General features: G+C 43.1%; 4 non-coding genes across 4 annotated transcripts; 2 read left to right on the top strand and 2 right to left on the bottom strand.

The window, feature by feature from the left end:
* The first annotated feature begins 236 nt into the window (after positions 1 to 236).
* On the top strand, positions 237 to 348 carry LOC116683916 (U5 spliceosomal RNA). The gene has a single exon (XR_004330728.1). It is a non-coding gene; the product is annotated as a U5 spliceosomal RNA (small nuclear RNA).
* Positions 349 to 2,444: 2,096 nt separating this feature from the next.
* On the bottom strand, positions 2,445 to 2,517 carry trnak-cuu (transfer RNA lysine (anticodon CUU)). Its single transcript has one exon. It is a non-coding gene; the product is annotated as a tRNA-Lys (tRNA).
* Positions 2,518 to 11,457: 8,940 nt separating this feature from the next.
* trnak-cuu (transfer RNA lysine (anticodon CUU)) lies at positions 11,458 to 11,530 on the bottom strand. The gene has a single exon. It is a non-coding gene; the product is annotated as a tRNA-Lys (tRNA).
* A 5,531-nt stretch (positions 11,531 to 17,061) lies between these two features.
* Positions 17,062 to 17,134, top strand: trnak-uuu (transfer RNA lysine (anticodon UUU)). Its single transcript has one exon. It is a non-coding gene; the product is annotated as a tRNA-Lys (tRNA).
* The last annotated feature ends 1,676 nt before the right edge of the window (positions 17,135 to 18,810 follow it).

Here is an 18,810-nt window from a genome sequence, read left to right as displayed (position 1 = left end):
TTGCAAATATCTTTTATGTGAGCTTCCTGATTACTCATACATTGATTATTCACATTTGACACTTGAGATTGGCTGGTGTTTCAAAACAGGGCATTGTGAGTACAGATATAAACATCAGTAAGTAGTCCACCATGTTTCCTCTTATCATTTCAGTTTGGACACCCAGTGAGGCTTACCACGATGGTTTGGACTGGGTCCACTAGGGTTTTCTGCTGCTCTCGATCAGACGGCTGTACTCACTCTGGTTTCTCTTCCAACACACAAGTCTTTCACCTTTTACTAAAGACTTCCTTGGAGGGGAACGATGAGTTGAAACTATTTTTGGTGGGCTTTGCTGTTTGGCCGAGCCTTTTGTACTTGTGAAAAAAAAATACGCTGTCCTTAACTAGACTCAGATTCTTAACAGCACCTAAATAATAGAAGCAAGATCCTTGCCAATTTTCATGGGCCGTGGACAGCTACTGAGACGACAGGACTCCCCCTGACTGAAAAATGGCTAGAATCTCTTTTCTGGGTGGGATACTTGTCAATTGATCTACGAGTTTATGTGAATGTTTTTGTTTCCCTCCAGGGGTTTTGTATTAGCTCCCTTCAATAGCTCAGTTGGTAGAGCGGAGGACTGTAGAGGCTTAAAGTTGAAATCCTTCGGTTGCTGGTTCAAATCTGGCTCGAAGGAGCAATCTTCTCCAGAGTTTCCCTTCGGGGATCTATAAAGTATTTCTGATTCTGATGTAGAGATGGACAGACGACCCAAAAGCATAATACTTCTTGCCGAGACATAACAAGAATCAAAAAGAAGAGGTGAGGGAGACAGAGTTAAAGGACCTTTTTTCAGGACACCCACATTTTGTCTCTCAATATGGCAGGCATTCTATGCATCCAGGGCCAAATGTTTTACCATTTCATCCACTACGGGCCCCCAAGGAAACGTGTGAAAATGAACTCTTGTTACCCATAGCAACGACAGGTAACAACAAGTGGAAGTACTTCTCTCTTTTTGTATAATCGCCACTATACGGCCCAGTTTAATCTCGGTAAATTTTGCGGAAATTCTGCAAACAGCTACGATGACTGTTTATCTGTGTGGATTTTAAAATCTATCTGTCAACCCCGTCTTGCCCGTATTGGATGGAATGATGTCAATTTGCTGTTATACATAACAGCCTGGATGCAACAAAGAACCCTTTTCTCCTGTTTTGTACACAACCCAAAGTTTTACAAAACAAAAGATAACTTTCACCGAATCCCTCAGTTAAATCACAGTCAGTAACTTTATATGTGTGGACAATGAAGAGGCTCACAAAACACTGTACTTGCAATTGCGTTTCTCGTGCACATTCATGTCCTCTTGAATACAAAGAACTGCTATGTTCTTTATTCCCAATATCATGTCTTAGATGTTAGTTCCAAATGAAAACAATTTTTGTCAGAAGTGGGATTTGAACCCAAAATGAAGACCATTGTTCAGAAAGCTTAATGAAGCTTCATTTGACCATAACTATTAACCACCTGAACCTGGTAAAAGGTATGAGGTACTCCTGCAATTTTGTATCAATTCGGGTGTGAGAGGTCCCGGGTTCAACTCCCGGACAAGCCCTGATGGCAGGACCTGTTAAAACCCTAATCTGTAATTTAAAATCCAGTTTATCCAGTTAATTTAACACAGAATAGGAGCAGGCAATGTGTTGGCAATTTTTCATATCCTGCTTCGACTGCACGCAATAGAAAAAACTGGGTAAAAATGTGAGGAACAAACGAGCAGGACAGAACTCTCCTTGTTCGTTGGTCTAGGTTTATGATTCTCCCTTAGGGTGGTGCGATAGTTCCTGGATGAGACTACTTTGCATAGAGGTGGAGTTATGGATTGAATAATCTGGTTTATTTATTGAGTGTGATGGATGAGAAAGTGTCACCTATTTGGCAAATTCATCACAATATTACTATTACTTTTTACTGGCAAAATCAAGTCTGTGTTTTGGTAATAATATTCTGTATCAAATGTTTCCTGTTGGCAAATGATATCGGGAAACTGACTCAAGCTGCATTTCCTTTTTACGAATATGAATGTTAACCTGCAGTTCTGGAATGTTAAGTTGCAGTTCTGGAACAATAGGTTGAAGTTGTAGAATTTCAAGAGTTGCGGTCCTAAACTGTTAATTACAGTTCTAAAATGGTACATTGTAGTTCTAGAATGTTAAGCTGCAGTTCTAGCACAATAGGTTGAAGTTTTAGAATTTGAACATGCATTGTCACCAGACTTTAGTTTGATCTGAGGAACAGGAGTTCAGCACAGGCCATGATTGTAGAATGCACGCACATTTTAGTCTGGTAAATTACAGGTATTTTTACACTGGGATGGAACTGCTATTCTTGCGATTGACAGACCCAATACAGCCACATTATACAGTGCAGAACTCTGGCATTCCTACTCTCTAAAACACCACAGCCCAACGTGGGGCTCGAACCCACGACCCTGAGATTAAGAGTCTCATGCTCTACCGACTGAGCTAGCCAGGCACTTCTTAACCCTTTTGTTGTCCTTCGGGTCCTGGGGACCCTTGCAGTTTTACCCATAGTGTTGTCCTTCGAGTCCCCGGGACCCGTGGCGTTGTACTTTGGGTTCCAGGGAGCCGTAGCATTGTCCTACCCAAAGGACCACGTCAAGGGTCCTTTGGGTCCCGGGGACCCTTGACATTGTCCTTCGGGTCCATAGGACCCGTGGCATTGGCCTTGCGGGTCCCAAGGACCTGTGGCATTGTCCTTCGGGTCCCGGGGACCCTTTACGTTGTCCTTCGGGTCCATAGGACCCTTGCCATTGTCCCTCGGGTCCATAGGACCCTTTACATTGTCCTTTGGGTCCATAGGACCCTTGACGTTGTCCTTTGGGTCCCGGGGACCCTTGACGTTGTCCTTCGGGTCCATAGGACCTGTGGCATTGGCCTTGCGGGTCCCAAGGACCCGTGGCATTGTCCTTCGGGTCACGGGCACCCTTGACGTTGTCCTTTGGGTTCCAGGGACCCGTGGCATTGGCCTTATGGGTTCTTGGGACCCGTGGCATTGTCCTTCGGGTCCCTGGGACCCGTGGCATTGTCCTTCGGGTCCCGAGGACCCTTGACGTTGTCTTTCGGGTTCCAGGGACCCGTGGCATTGACCTTATGGGTCCTTGGGACCCGTGGCACTGTCCTTCGGGTCCCGGGGACCCTTGACGTTGTCCTTTGGGTCCTAGGGACCCGTGGCATTGTTCTTTCGGGTCACATGGACCCGTGGCGTTGTCCTTTTGGGTCACGGGGACACGTGTTGTTGTCCTTCGGGTCCCTAGGACCCGCGACATTGTCCTTCGGGTCCCAGGGACTCGTGGAATTGTCCTTCAGGTCACAGGGACCCTTGGCATTGGTGGTACACTCAATCGGACGTATTAGTTCTGCTACCCTCCCATCGTCCTGCTTTTGAGTCCCCGGGATTCTGGCCAGTGGCTTGTAGTTGTAGTAAAAACAGGAAAGGCAAAGGCGAGTGGAAAGGGAGGTTAAAAAATAAAACTAAAGGCTTGACATCAGTCTACTCATTATTTTTATTACACACACAATATACACTTTAGACACATTTGTCTTCTTGTTGTCGTCATTTTTTTTCACGTCATCTTGTTTTGGACCTGTGCACTTGTTGCACGTGGCTCGGCACAGCCGGGGGAGCAGCTGCAGCATGGCCCGTCGTTTGACTCTGGAGTTGAAGCTGCATCGGATTCTCGTGAGCGGCGTTGCCGCTAGCAATGTCTCCGCTGAAGTCAAGGTACAAAAAGGAGAAAACCCACAAGAGGCCTGCGACAAACACGACGACGACAACCACCACCGTGACTGTGATGGCGGTGGGTGTGCGTCACAAGAGGACCAACACATACACGACCACAGCGGCAAAAAAGACTACTGCTACTACGACGACGACAACAAAGATGATGACCAAGGCCAAATGGACGTTGAAGTTCAAGACAAAGAAGGAGAACAAGTGAATGAAGAAGAAGAAGTAGAGGAAGAAGAAGACAAAGACAAAAAAGTATAAGTAGGAGAAGACGACGAAGAAGAAGAAGAAGAAGAAGAAGAAGAAGAAGATGGTAGTGAAGACGAGGGGCAAGAGGAGGATGAGGAAACATTTCTGTCAAAAGATGGCAAAGTCAAATGGTCCTCGAAAACGTGTCATCCCAGTGTCCCTAGACCTCATTGCCATGCCACCGAAAAAGACAAACCCGACCAAGAAGAGGACACAACAGACGCTGCTGTTTGTGGCTGCCACAAATCTCGAGGGTCAAAGGAGATGCGCCACAGCCGGAAAGTGGAAAGAGATGGACGTCACGGACCTGCGAGCCTACCTCGGGCTGCTGCTCCTCGCGGGCGTGTACCGGTCCCGCAACGAGGCCTTGGAGAGCCTGTGGCACGAGAGCGGCAGGGCCATTTTCCGTGCCACGATGCCAATCAAGCAGTTCCACGCGTACTCTAGACTGTTGCGATTCGACGACCGTGAGTCAAGAGCTGTCCGCCAAGCCTTGGACAAACTGGCGGCCGTACGAGAGGTGTGTGACGGTGGACGAGCAGCTGGTGCCCTTTAGAGGTGTTGTATTTGTTGCTTTGTTGTTGTTTTCGGGTTTTTTTGTACCATTGCCGTACAATTGTCTTAGTGTGTGTGTGTGTGTGTGTGTGTGTGTTAAATTTTTTCTTCCATCTCTTTCCATCATGTTCCATCTTCTTGTTTGGACACGCCACTTTCACACACCCGAGAGGAATCTGGTCGCCCGCGTGGTGCTGGACGTGACCTAGGGCCTGAGGGGCCTGCGTAACGTGACGTGCGACAACTTTTTCACCTCCTACGTGCTGGTCCAGCGGCTGCTGGTCCAGCGGCTGCTCGTTGAGCGGCTGCTCGTTGAGCGGCGCCTCACCGCGGTGGGCACGATGGGCAAAAACAAGCCTGAGCTGCCGGGGGCGTTGCTCGCCACAAAGGGCCGTGCGGTCTTCTCGTCCAAGTTTGCCTTCACGCCCGTCCCCACTCTGGTGTCCTACGTGCCAAGAGGCACAGGAACGTGGTGCTGCTGAGCACGCTGCACACGGGGGATGCGCGCGTTGGCGCCGGCAGGCAAGCCAAACCTGACATCATCCTCCACTACAACCACACCAAGGGAGGCGTGGACAACCTGGACAAGCTCGTGGACACATACAGCTGTCGCAGGAAGATGGTGCGCTGGACCCTCGCCGTGTTCCACAACATCCTCGACGTGTCCGCCTACAACGCCTTTGTGCTGTGGCGAGAGCTCAGGCCCGAGTGGATGCGCGGCAAGCTCAACGAGAGGAGGGTGTTCCTCGAGCAGTTGGGAAGGGCGTTTGTGAATCCGCTCATCGAGAGACGGCGGCGTCTGCCTCGCACGGAGGCGTCCGCCGCACTTGTCAAAGCCGTCATCAAACCGAGGAGGTCCTGTGGTGGTGGCGGCTGTAGTGGCGGCAGCGGCGGCGGCACAGTCACAAGGGGCCTAGAGGAGGACGGGGATTCTGAACCGGACACACCGAGGGTGCAAAGCAAAAGGAAGCAGTGTCAGCTCTGTCCAGAGGGAAAGGACTGCAAATCACACATTGTGTGCGGTGGCTGCAAGAGATACATCTGCGGGAGCTTTACGCGGGCCTACTACTGTGCAGACTGTGTTTGTCCTTAGCCTCTTGGCCCGCGTGGACAAAGCCCCGAACAAACCTTGAACCTTTTGGATAAACACACACACACACACACACACACACACACACACCCCTGGGTCCCAGGTACCCGCATGGCGAGGCTTAGGCATCAAGGGTAGGAGAAAGATGACATCGAAGGATGAGGGCGCCACGGCATTGGTGGAACTTACGTATAATGGCATGATAAATAAGACAGGGGGTCTCCGAGACCCGAAGGATGAGGCCACGATGGCATTTGACATGGAATGAAAGCGGAGTCTGGGGAGCCCGAAGCGGAACAGCAGGCTGGTACAAAAGGTCCCAGAAGCTAAACATGTCCCTGTGACACAAAGGCCAATACAAGGGTTAAATGACACAACAATGTCTGAAAGTGTTCAGGCATGCCAAAGTGTACAACTCATCATGGCAGCAAGCAGAATGTGCAACTCTACGCCTGAACAGGGACTTGAACCCTGGACCCTCAGATTAAAAGTCTGATGCTCTACCGACTGAGCTACCAAGGCTTCTAAACTGAGTGCCTATGGAAAAACAAATCTCCTGAACTACAGATTGAAGTGCAATTAAGTGAAGACCATTAAGCTGTTGCCATGATCACGGTCTTCTGGACAGCAGGAGGGTAGACCATAATTTACACAATGCCTGAGAACACTAATTGTTATTACACAAACTGGTTGAAAATTGGCTAAATTGGCCAAAAAACGGTTAAAAAGCTCAAAGTCACAACTCATCAGGGCCACTAGCAGACTGTGAAAATCCAGCAAACCTGCATGACAGATGACAATAGCGAGAACTTCACATATATCTCACAGTCAAGCTGTTGCCTTACCAGGGACTTGAGCTGTGGTATTCTTTTTCGCTCAAAACGTTGATAACCTAATGCAATTTTATGACTACAGACAAATAAACTTTACTGCTAGTGGGTACAATAAAACAACTCTCCCTCTGGTTCCGCTTCTATTCTCTTAGTGTCCTCATGCGGAAGCACAATACGTAAATCAAGCAAAAGCCCTCGTGAGAGGAAACATCCACCAGATGACTTGCCATCCAAACAGGGAGATGAGTACAGAGATTTGGATGCTAGCAAGATGGATGTAGGTTGCCCATTGTTCATTTAGACGTACCACCAACATTGAAAACAGAGGTCTGTGGAAAAAACAATCTCCTGAACTACAAATTGAGGTGCAAGTAAATGAAGAAGATTAAGCTGTTGCCATGGAAGGACAAATCCACCAGATGACTTGCCATCAAAGCATAGAGATCAGTACTTCATACATATCCCACAATAAAGCTGTCGCCTTACCAAATACTTGAGTTGTGGTATTCGTTTTTACTCAAAACATTGATAATCTAATTCAAACAACACAGCTTCAGACAAGTAAAATTTACTACTGTTTGGGTGCAAAAAAATAACTCTCCCTCTTGTTCCGTTTCTATACTCTTAGCCCTCGTGACAGGAAAAATGCACCAGATGACCTTCTATCCAAGCAGGGAGATGAGTACAGAGATTTGGGTGCTAGCAAGATGGATGTAGGTTGCCCATTGTTCATTTAGACTTACCAGCAACATTGTTATGATACAAACCTGCTTGAAAAGCAGCCACAATTCTTTTTAAAGACTTATGCATGGAACACAAATGATATGGCAGTGTCTGAAGTATTCAGGCATGACAAATGTACAACTCATCTAGCAGAATGTGCAACTCTACGCTTGAACAGGGACTTGAACCCTGGACCCTCAGATTAAAAGTCTGATGCTATACCGACTGAGCTACCCAGGCTTCCAAAACAAAGGGTGGTGGAAAAAACAACCTCCGGAACTACAAATTAAAGTGCACTTAAATGAAGACCATTAAGCTGTTGCCATGATCACGGTCTCCTGGACAGCAGGAGGGTAGACCACGATTTACACATTGCCTGAGAACACCAATTGTTATTGCACAAACTGGTTGAAATTGGCTAAATTGACCAAAACGGTTAAAAAGCTCAAAGTCACAACTCATCATGGCCACTAGCAGACTGTGAACATCCTGCAAACCTGCATGACAGATGACGATAGCGAGCACTTCATACATATCCCAGAATCAAGCTGTTGCCTTACCAGGGACTTGAGCTGTGGTATTCTTTTTCGCTGAAAACGTTGATAACCTAATGCAATTTGTGGACAAATTAACTTTATTGCTGGTGAGTACAATAAAACAACTCTCCCTCTTGATGGGAAAAATCCACCAGATGACTTGCCATCCAAGCAGGGAGATCAGAACAGAGATTTGGGTGCCATCAAGATGGATGGAGGTTGGCCATTGTTCATTTAGAGATAGCACCCGCATTGTTATGATGCAAACCTGCATGAAAAACAGCCACATTTCTTTTTAAAGACTTGTGCATGTTACTTAAATGATACAGTGTCTGAAAGTGTTAAGGATTGCCAAAGTGTACAATTTATCATGGCATCAAGCAAAATGCACAACTGTACGCCTGAACAGGGACTTGAACCCTGGACCCTCAGATTAAAAGTCTGATGCTCTACCGACTGAGCTACCCATGCGTCTAAAAAAGAGGGCTGTGGGAAAAAGAAGTGCCGTTATTGCTTCCTAAACCCAACCGTCCCATTGTTGTCCTGCGTGTCATGGTTAACACAAATATGCCCGTTTCGTACAAGGGCTAATCCCGAATATTAGTAAAGGAAAGTTGCATTAGCCGGGAATTGGACCCGGGTCTCCCGCGCGGCACTCGGGAATTCTTTAGCTATAGCGCCCTAAACTGATTCCCATTCATTTCCTATGGTACTGCTAAACCACTACGGATGTAATATATCCTTGGCCGCTAGAGGGCGCACTCGCCTGCTGTGGTTACTAACACTTGAGTGGATGTGTTTGCATTTACAGTATGTGTGTCATGTTGCTTCCCCTGCTTAGGTTAAATTCAAATGAGTAACTACTAAATATTAATCCTTTAAAAAATGCACACAATGCATGTGTATGAATGAACACATTCTTTATATATTGTTATAAGAAAGTCTGTTTCACTATATAAGACTGAGATAAGCAGGTGAAGTAAAAGATGGGTGTCTTTACTTACTTACTAACACAAGTTTTTGTATTTTGCCGAAAATATAAATGACTGAACATACTTTTTCTGTTGTAGCACCATCAACTAAACTGAAGAGCTCACAAGAAGACGGTAAATTAACTGTTTTGCTTCATCCATTCAAAGCTTTGTCGTAAGTCAAGTTTATTTCATCCATACAAGTAGAAATTACAGTGCTCACACTCGCCATCATACCCATAAAAACTAGAGAATAAATACAATACCACAAATACACTATACAATATTACACATAAATACAATAAAAAAAATAAGATAACAAAACTTATAAAAATATACGTTTAAAGTGCTTGTTGTGCTGTCTAATAGCCTGAGGAATAAAAGAGAGAGCATACCGTTTAGTTTGTGTTTTGCTTCATCCATTTAAAGCTTTGTCATACTCCCTATGCTTTTGTCCGTTATAAACTAATAATTGATTTTTGTTGTTGTCCTTCCCTTTTTGAAACCCAAGTCCTGCCAGCTGTAAAGAGACCTGTGCCCCTTCCTCATGAGCTGAGGTTTCTGATGCCAACAACAGCAGGTCCTCTGCCAACAAAGACGACTGTAACAGTTCCTGGTGTGTATTATTAAAACCATATTTGCATCTTTAAAAAATATCCATCTGTTGTGTCCATCGTAACTGTTGTAAATCCTTTAAAATGTTTAAAATTGTTGTATATCCGATACTGTTCCACAGTTTTAAGACAAGCCGACATTTAGGTGTACAGTCTACTAAGAAAACTGTAATATAAGTAGTTATTAGCCATGAGTAAGTCAAGTAGAACCGTGTTATTTTATATTTTAGTTTTGTTTGGCTTTAGTATTTTTTGTGATCATACACTACCTTAAATTGTATAATTTAAGGTATTTACTTGACTTAAGATAAAAAAATCTAATAAATACCTATTTATCTTTAATAATGCATCACAGACATGGCCCCAACTGGGATTTGAACCTGCGTCCAGATAATAATTATTAAATATTCAGGAAAAAAAACTCGGCTGGTTCAGCACCTCGGACAGCGTTATTAATGCTGCAACTTCATTGGCTGTCAGCGAATGCCACCTATATGCGACAGGCCCCCACATGGCAGGCGAGAATTCTACCACTGAACCACCAATGCTAGACATGCTTTGAATTGCACCACTGAAAGAAAGTAGTCTGCATGTCTACATTATGTTTTCACAAGTGTCAGCAAAAAGATAATTTTATCCATCTTCCATCAAACACGGATCACAGCCTATTGGGCTGCCTAGTGCACCAACAATCAAAATGGAGCTAACATGCATGACTGAAATCTAGAAGTTAACATCACCAGAAATTTGCTGTTTGCCTTCACACAAACATTCCCCTTAAGTGCAAGGGCTAATTCAGAATAGTACTAAAGGAAACCTGCATTGGCCGGGAATCGGACCCAGGTTTCCCGCATGGCAGGCGAGAATTTGACCACTGAACCACCAATGCTTGACGCACATTAAACTGCACCACTGAAAAAAATCTGTCTGCATGGCACCATTATGTTTTCACAAGTGTCAGCAAAAAGGTAATTTTATCCGTCTTCAAGCAACCCCGGATCCCAGTCTCTTGGGCTGCCTAGTGCACCAACAAACAAAATGGAGCTAACATGCATGACTGAAATCAAGTGGTTAACATGACCAGAAATAAGTTGTTTGCCTTCACACAAACATGCCCCTTTTGTGCAGGGGTTAATTCCAAATAGTAGTGAAGGAAAAGTTCATTGGCTGGGAATCAGACCCAGGTCGCCCACACGGCAGACAAGAATTCTACCACTGAACCACCAATGCTTGATTGGGTCAAAATTGCACCAGTGAAAACAATCAGTCCGCATGGCCACATTATGTTTTCACAAATGTCAGCAAAAAAATCTAATTACAAAAAGAATTAAAGGAAAACTGCATTGGCCAAGAACCGGACCCCGGTCTCAAGACTACGGGGTTGAGAGAGCACAAGACTCCAGGAAAGGGAAGAAGTTGAGTTAGTAACATGCATTAATGGGATGAGATTGCATACAGATGGAGAGAAGGAGGAGAGAGGTGCTTAGTGCTCAAATCAAAATCAAAAAGAAGCAGAAACAGATAGTGGCAATAAAGTCAGATATTTTAATAAGTGGAAGAAACAATATGATTATATTATTAGAGTCTACTTGAAGCTTTTTATATTTGTCACTCTCTCTCACTCACAGACCTACACACACACACACACACAGTGTACTACCACGTTGTTCTGCATCTATCTCCTCCAGCCCTTGACATTTAGCAGCCCCACTCCCAACACACACAGACACACACACACACACACACACACACACACACACACACGCCACAAGGTCTACTTACTAATGCATATACACATCAACTTTATTTTGGATTAATGCATATACACAACTTTATTTTGGATTAATGCAAATACAAATCAACTTTCTTTTTAGAATTTGAACATGCATTGTCACCAGACTTTAGTTTGATCTGAGGAACAGGAGGTCAGCACAGGCCATGATCGTAGAATGCAGGCACATTTTGGTCTGGTAAATTACAAGGATTTTTACACTGGGATGGAACTCCTAATCTTGCGATTGACAGCATATCCACCGCAATACAGCCACCTGATACTGTGCAGAACTCAGGCATTCCCACTCTCTAAAACATCACCGCCCAACGTGGGGCTCGAACCCACGACCCTGAGATTAAGAGTCTCATGCTCTACCGACTGAGCCAGCCAGGCACTTCTCAAGTTTAAAGTTGCGGTCCAAAAGTTTTACTTAAAACTTCTGAAATGTTACAGTTCTAGAATGTTACTTGGCAGTTCTAGAATGTTAGGTTGAAGTTCTAGAATGTTAAGCTGCCATTCTACAATGTTAGCTTTAAATTATAAAATGTTAAGCTGCAGTTCTAGAATGTTATGATGAAGTACTAGAATATAAAGATGCAGTTCTAGAAAGTTAAGCTGCAATTCAAGAACAATAGGTTGAAGTCTTAGAATTTTTAAAAGTTCCGTTCCAAAAGGTTGCTCATAGTCCTAAAATGTTACATTGTAGTTCGAGAATATTAAGTTGCAGATCTAGAATGTTAGGTTTAAGTTTTAGAATATTTAACTGCAGTTCTGGAATGTTCAATTGCAGTTCTAGAACAATAAGATGTAGTTTTTGAATATTACGAGTTATGGTCCTAAAATGTTACTTACAGTTCTACAATGTTATTTGTAGTTCTAGAATGTTAGGTTTAATTTCTAGAATGTTAAGTTGTCGATCTAGAATGTTAGGTCAAACTTCAAGAATGTTAACCTGCAGTTCTGGAATGTTAGGTTGCAGTTCTGGAACAATAGTTTGAAGTTGTAGAATTTTAAGAGTAGTGGTCCTAAACTGTTAATTACAGTTTTAAAATGTTACATTATAGTTCTAGAATGTTAAGTTGCAGTTCTAGAACAATAGGTTGAAGTTTTAGAATTTGAACATGCATTGTCACCAGACTTTAGTTTGATCTGAGGAACAGGAGGTCAGCACAGGCCATGATTGTAGAATACAGACACTTTTTAGTCTGGTAAATAACAGGGATTGCTAATCTTGTGATTGACAGACGATCTGCCCCAATACAGCCACATTATACGGTGCAGAACTCAAGCAATCCCTCTCTCTAAAACACCAACGCCCAACGTGGCGCTTGAACCCACGACCCTAAGATTAAGAGTCTCATGCTCTACCGACTGAGCTAGCCAGGCATTTCTCAAGTTTTGAGCTGCGGTCCAAAATTTTACTTAAAGGTTTTGAAATGTTACAGTTCTAGAATGTTACTTGGCAGTTCTAGAATGTTAGGTTGAAGTTCTAGAATGTTAAGCTGCAATTCTACAATTTTAGCTTTAAATTCTAGAATGTTAAGCTGCAGTTGTAGAATTTTAGGTTGAAGTTCAAGAATGTAAAGATGCAGTTCTAGAAAGTTAAGCTTTCATTCTGGAAATCTGAGTTGCAATTCAAGAACAATAGGTTGAAGTTTTAGAATTTTTAAAAGTTCCGTTCCCAAAAGGTTGCTCATAGTCCTAAAAGGTTACATTGTAGTTCTAGAATGTTAGGTTGAAGTTCTAGAATGTTAAGCTGCCATTCTACAATGTTAGCTTTAAATTCTAGAATATTTAACTGCAGTTCTGGAATGTTCAATTGCAGTTCTAGAACAATAAGATGTAGTTTTTGAATATTAAGAGTTATGGTCCTAAAATGTTACTTACAGTTCTACAATGTTATTTGTAGTTCTAGAATGTTAAGAGTTGCGGTCCAAAACTGTTAATTACAGTTCTAAAATGTTACATTGTAGTTCTAGAATGTTGAGTTGCAGTTCTAGAACAATAGGTTGAAGTTTTAGAATTTCAACATGCATTGTCACCAGACTTTAGTTTGATCTGAGGAACATGAGGTCAGCACAGACCATGATCGTAGAATGCAGGCACATTTCAGTCTGGTAAATTTCATGGATTTTTATACAAGGATGGAACTCCTAATCTTGCGATTGACAGCATATCCACCGCAATACAGCCACCTGATACTGTGGAGAACTGAGAAATTCCCACTCTCTAAAACACCACCGCCCAACGTGGGGCTCAACCCACGACCCTGAGATTAAGAGTCTCATGCTCTACCGACTGAGCTAGCCAGGCACTTCTCAAGTTTTAAGTTGCGGTCCAAAATTAGGTTGAAGTTCTAGAATGTTAAGCTGCCATTCTACAATGTTAGCTTTAAATTCTAGAATGTTAAGTTGCAGTTCTAGAATGTTAGGTTGAAGTTCTAGAATGTAAAGATATAGTTCTAGAAAGTTAAGCTTTCATTCTAGAAATTTGAGTTGCAATTCCAGAACAATAGGTTGAAGTTTTAGAATTTGTATAAGTTGCATTCCCAAAAGGTTGCTCATAGTCCTAAAATGTTACATTGTAGTTTTAGAATGGTAAGCTGCAGTTCTGGAATGTTAAGTTGCAGTTCTAGAACAATAGGTTGTAGTTTTAGAATTTTAAGAGTCATGGTCCTAAAATGTTACTTACAGTTCAACAATGTTATGTTGTAGTTCTAGAACGTTAAGCTGCCATTATACAATGTAAAGTTGCAATTCAAGAACAATAGGTTGAAGTTTTAGAATATTTGTAAGTTGCGGTCCCAAAATGTTACTTACAGTTCTAAAAGATTACATCTTAGATCTAGAATGGTAAATTGCAGTTCTAGAATGTTAGGTTTGAGTTCTAGAATGTTAATATTCAGTTCTAGAATGTCAGGTTTAAGTTCAAGAATGTTAAGCTGCAGTTCTGGAATGTTAAGTTGCAGTTCTAGAACAATAGGTTGTAGTTTTAGAATTTTAGGAGTCATGGTCCTAAAATGTTACTTACAGTTCAACAATGTTATGTTGTAGTTCGAGAATGTTAAGCTGCCATTATACAATGTAAAGTTGCAATTCAAGAACAATAGGTTGAAGTTTTAGAATATTTGTAAGTTGCGGTCCCAAAATGTTTCTTACAGTTCTAAAAGATTACAGCTTAGTTCTAGAATGGTAAATTGCAGTTCTAGAATGTTAGGTTTGAGTTCTAGAATGTTAATATTCAGTTCTAGAATGTTAGGTTTAAGTTCAAGAATGTTAAGCTGCAGTTCTGGAATGTTAAGTTGCAGTTCTAGAACAATAGGTTGTAGTTTTAGAATTTTAAGAGTTATGGTCCTAAAATATTACTTACAGTTCTACAATGTTGTGTTGTAGTTCTAGAATGTTACATTTAATTTCTAGAATGTTTAGCTGTTAATCTAGAATGTTAGGTCAAAGTTCAAGAATGTTAACCTGCAGTTCTGGAATGTTAAGTTGCAGTTCTGGAAGAATAGGTTGAAGTTATAGGATTTTAAGAGTTACGGTCCTAAAATGTTAATTGCAGTTCTAAAATGTTACATCGTAGTTCTAGATGATCTAGGATGCAGCAGAGGGAAGAAGAAAACGGTGGTGACAGAACAAAGGAAGAGAGAGTAAAGCCGAGAAACGAACCAACGGGCTGGAGAAGTGCCAACGAGTCGAAACGAACCGAAGTGCGGGTAGACTCGGGGTGGTGCAGACTAGATTACGTCCTTAGAATCCAAAGAAGAGGGGGACTGCAGCCACCCAAACGAGGAGTTCAAAGCGAAAACGAAGATAAGTAAAGGAAAGTCTGCCAGCTGTCCTCGGAGAATGTGTGGGCAAAGAACTGCTTTGTGACTTGTTTGATTGAGAGCTCTCTCCTTGTTCTCTCCCAGTGTCAGCCAGGTGGGAACGCAACACGCAACGCGGACCGGTGAAAAGAAGACCCTAGGTTTCCCGGGCAGGATTCAGCTGTCCTTAGGATAACCAGCACCACGGACTGTAAAGAACACTGAGCACAACTGACAAGGACATTACTCTTAAGATATTTAGCTTTTACTAATTAGTTGTAATACCTGTTTATTCGTAGTTGTTTTATTACTCTTTTAACTTGGGTTTTAGAATAAAAGTGTTATATGCTGTAAGATGCTTGGTCTGTGTCCTGTTTTGTCAGTGGAAAGATTAATTTGCTGGTATACCTTTTTAGTTAGTTTAGAAAGCACCTCCCCACCTCTTGGGGGGGGGGGGGGGGGTGACATATACAGCAGCAACACAAGTTCAAATTTCAATGATACCTAATTTTTATGGTGATTACGAGACTGAATGCAAAGTGTGTATCCCCCATGTAACTCAAAGCCTATCACCTCCAGTCAATCCTATCAAATGTGGAGCTCCTTCAAGTTACATTAACGATCAGGTGACTCCTCAACATGCCCCCACCAACATACTGTTTACAGTCTAAATGGCCAATGACATTAAACCTTTAATCCCCTGTAAAACCTTTTTCACCTATACTGTGGCTTAAAACACATTCCACCGAGATTTGCACTCAGATTGCTGGATTCAGAGTCCAGAATGCTAACCATTACACCATGGAACCTTTAAAAGTGTTGCAAGTGTTTGCTTGACAGTTTCTTTCATAATATCCACATAACATTGATTATGATATGATATTGAAGGCACACAATCACAACGAAGATGAAAAAGCAATTTTGGACAACTAAAGTCATTTAGTTAGCTAAGCATTCAGAGGATGTGGGAAAAGGCAAGTCAAGAACAGGTTTTCCAAAAGTAGAATGGGAGCCAGAGCGTTCCTCTCCTGTGGAACCAGTTTCCAGTTTGGGTTCAGGAGGCAGACACCATCTCCACATGTAAGAGTAGGCTTAAGACTTCTCCTCTTTGATAAATCCTATAGGTAGGGCTGGCTTGGGTGAGTCCTGAACCATCCCTTAGTTGTGCTGCTATAGGCCTAGACTACTGGTGGACTTCCCATGATGCACTAGGTACCTCTCTCCTCCTCCTTCTCTCCATCTGTATGCAACCTCATATGCCTTTGAGATACAAGAACTTCTTCACTTGCGTAAATGGCCTATTTGTGCAAACAAAAGGTGGAAGCAGATGATCTTGGGTGTAGGGTTTGGTGATTTTATTACCCCTAAAGTGTCTGCCGGTGCTTAGCATTATTAGCACCACACTCAAACCATCTGAGCTAACCGGCCTGCTTTTTAACTGTTTAAAAATAACAGATGTCAGACACTGTTGTATCATGTAAGTAACATGCACAAGTCTTTAAAAAGAAATGTGGCGGTTTTTCATGCAGGTTTGCATCATAACAATGCGGGTGCTATCTCTAAATGAACAATGGCCAACCTACATCCATCTTGATAGCACCCAAATCTCTGTGCTGATCTCCCTGCTTGGATGGCAAGTCATCTGGTGGATTTTTCCCGTCAAGAGGAAGCGGATCAAGAGGGAGAGATGTTTTATTGTACCCACCAGCAATGAAGTTTTTTTGTCTGAAGCCGTAAAATTGCATCAAGTTATCAACGTTTTCAGCAAAGAAGAATACCACAGCTCAAGTCCCTGGTAAGGCAACAGCTTGATTCTGGGATATGTATGAAGTGCTCGCTAACGTCATCTGTCATGCAGGTTTGCAGGATGTTCACAGTCTGCTAGTGGCCATGATGAGTTGGGACTTTGAGCTTTTTAACCGTTTTGGTCAATTTAGCCAATTTTCAACCAGTTTGTGCAATAACAATTGGTGTTCTCAGGCATTGTGCAAATTATGGTCTACCCTCCTGCTGTCCAGAAGACCGTGATCATGGCAACAGCTTAATGGTCTTAATTTACTTGCACTTTAATTTGTAGTTCAGGAGATTGTTTTTTCCACAGTCCTCTGTTTTAGAAGCCTGGGTAGCTCAGTCGGTAGAGCATCAGACTTTTAATCTGAGGGTCCAGGGTTCAAGTCCCTGTTCAGGTGTAGAGTTGCACATTCTGCTAGATGAGTTGTCCATTTGACATGCCTGTATGGACAAATTCAGACACTATCATGTGTGTTCCATGCACAAGTCTTTAAAAAGAATTGTGACTGTTTTTCAAGCAGGTTTGTATCATAACAATGTTGCTGGTAAGTCTAAATGAACAATGGGCAACCTACATCCATCTTGCTAGCACCCAAATCTCTGTACTCATCTCCCTGCTTGGATAGTATGTCCAAGGACATACCCCATATGTTCTATAACCCTTTTCATTGGTTTGCTACCACTCTTAAATAATTCCTTTCATTGTATCAATCTCAGAAATAACCAAAGAATGACAAATTCCATTCATGTGCTTGTGCCAGTGTTCAACCACCTGTCACTGTATTTTTAGCAGCAGTAGTGTTTTTTTTTTTTTAAAACAACTACCCCGTGTGAGGGTTGAACTCTCACAGCGCTGCCTACTAGAGTGCGGATCGGGACGGATTTTTCTGTCCGAGCCCGGCCCGCGTCCGACAGAGCAGTAACCGAACCCGACCCGAGGGCATTACGACAGGCATTAAGATATTTATGTCCGAGCCCGACCCTAGCCCGACACAGTTAAAATCGCATTTGTTTCTCATACTAATGACACATGTACGTTTGTTTGTGTGGAAGCTTTTATTAAGCAATTGTAGGAAGGCATTCGGAAATGTCAACAGATGAGCGCATAAATGCACACGGGGCAACAAGCGCCATTACCTACATAATAAGCTGTTTTAAATTCAAAATGTTCAACGCCTTATCGCGCTGATGTGACCGAGCCCGACCCGAACCCCAGCATCCTTTCTAAAATCTGTTCGAACCGGCCCGGCCCGTCGGGTACCGTCCGGTCCCGTCGGGCTAGGGTCGGGTATCCATCCTCTACTGCCTACTGCGCCAACGAGGCCATGAAAGGCATTGCAATGGTTCGCAAAATTTCAGAAAAACTAACAATTTGGTCGTCAATCTTGATAAAAACAATGTATGTGGAGACCAATGTTCTCTGCGACTGTGTGCAAAGGTTGTATACATGTATGCATGGTGTATGCATGGATGAGTGTGAGGTAACGACTATTTGGGCTCACACCTTAACACACCCGAAGCATCTCAGCCTAAAATCACGCTGCACCTCAAAGGACTCTCAAGCACTCCCAGCTGTGCTTTTGCAGAAGAGCGCCTTGTTTTCTTTTAGCTTGGGAAAAGGCTTTAGCTTATGACAAGGTAAACAGATGGCACCATTGTGCTACTCATTAGTGTGTCCACTTCAGTTATGTATTGAAGCACATCCTTAGAGCTAATGGCCCTCATTTATTAACCTAACGTACGACAGGCTTCACGTGAGATTCATGAAACGTTCGTATCACACCAATCAGAGCGTAAGAATGATCGTACATTGATAAATGCAGCGGCTAGAAACGATTGTAATTTAAATATCACGCCCCAATATATTCTCAGTTTTGAGGCCTCGCCTCTATAATTTATGACATGGCCAGACATAATCCGGCTAAGAAGCGGCACTTTTCAGAGGTGGGGATTTAAAGCCTGACATCCCAGGTGCTCTGGTGCAGCCAGACACCACCAGGCCCAGGGGAATATGCCGCCTAAGAAAAATGCAATCCTACCCGATGAGAAGAATAAACATTGTGAAAATAACGAA

Source organism: Etheostoma spectabile, unplaced genomic scaffold (genome assembly GCF_008692095.1).
Source record: "Etheostoma spectabile isolate EspeVRDwgs_2016 unplaced genomic scaffold, UIUC_Espe_1.0 scaffold00019152, whole genome shotgun sequence".
NCBI classification, from domain to species: domain Eukaryota; kingdom Metazoa; phylum Chordata; class Actinopteri; order Perciformes; family Percidae; genus Etheostoma; species Etheostoma spectabile.
This window is presented reverse-complemented; position numbering and strand designations above follow the sequence as displayed.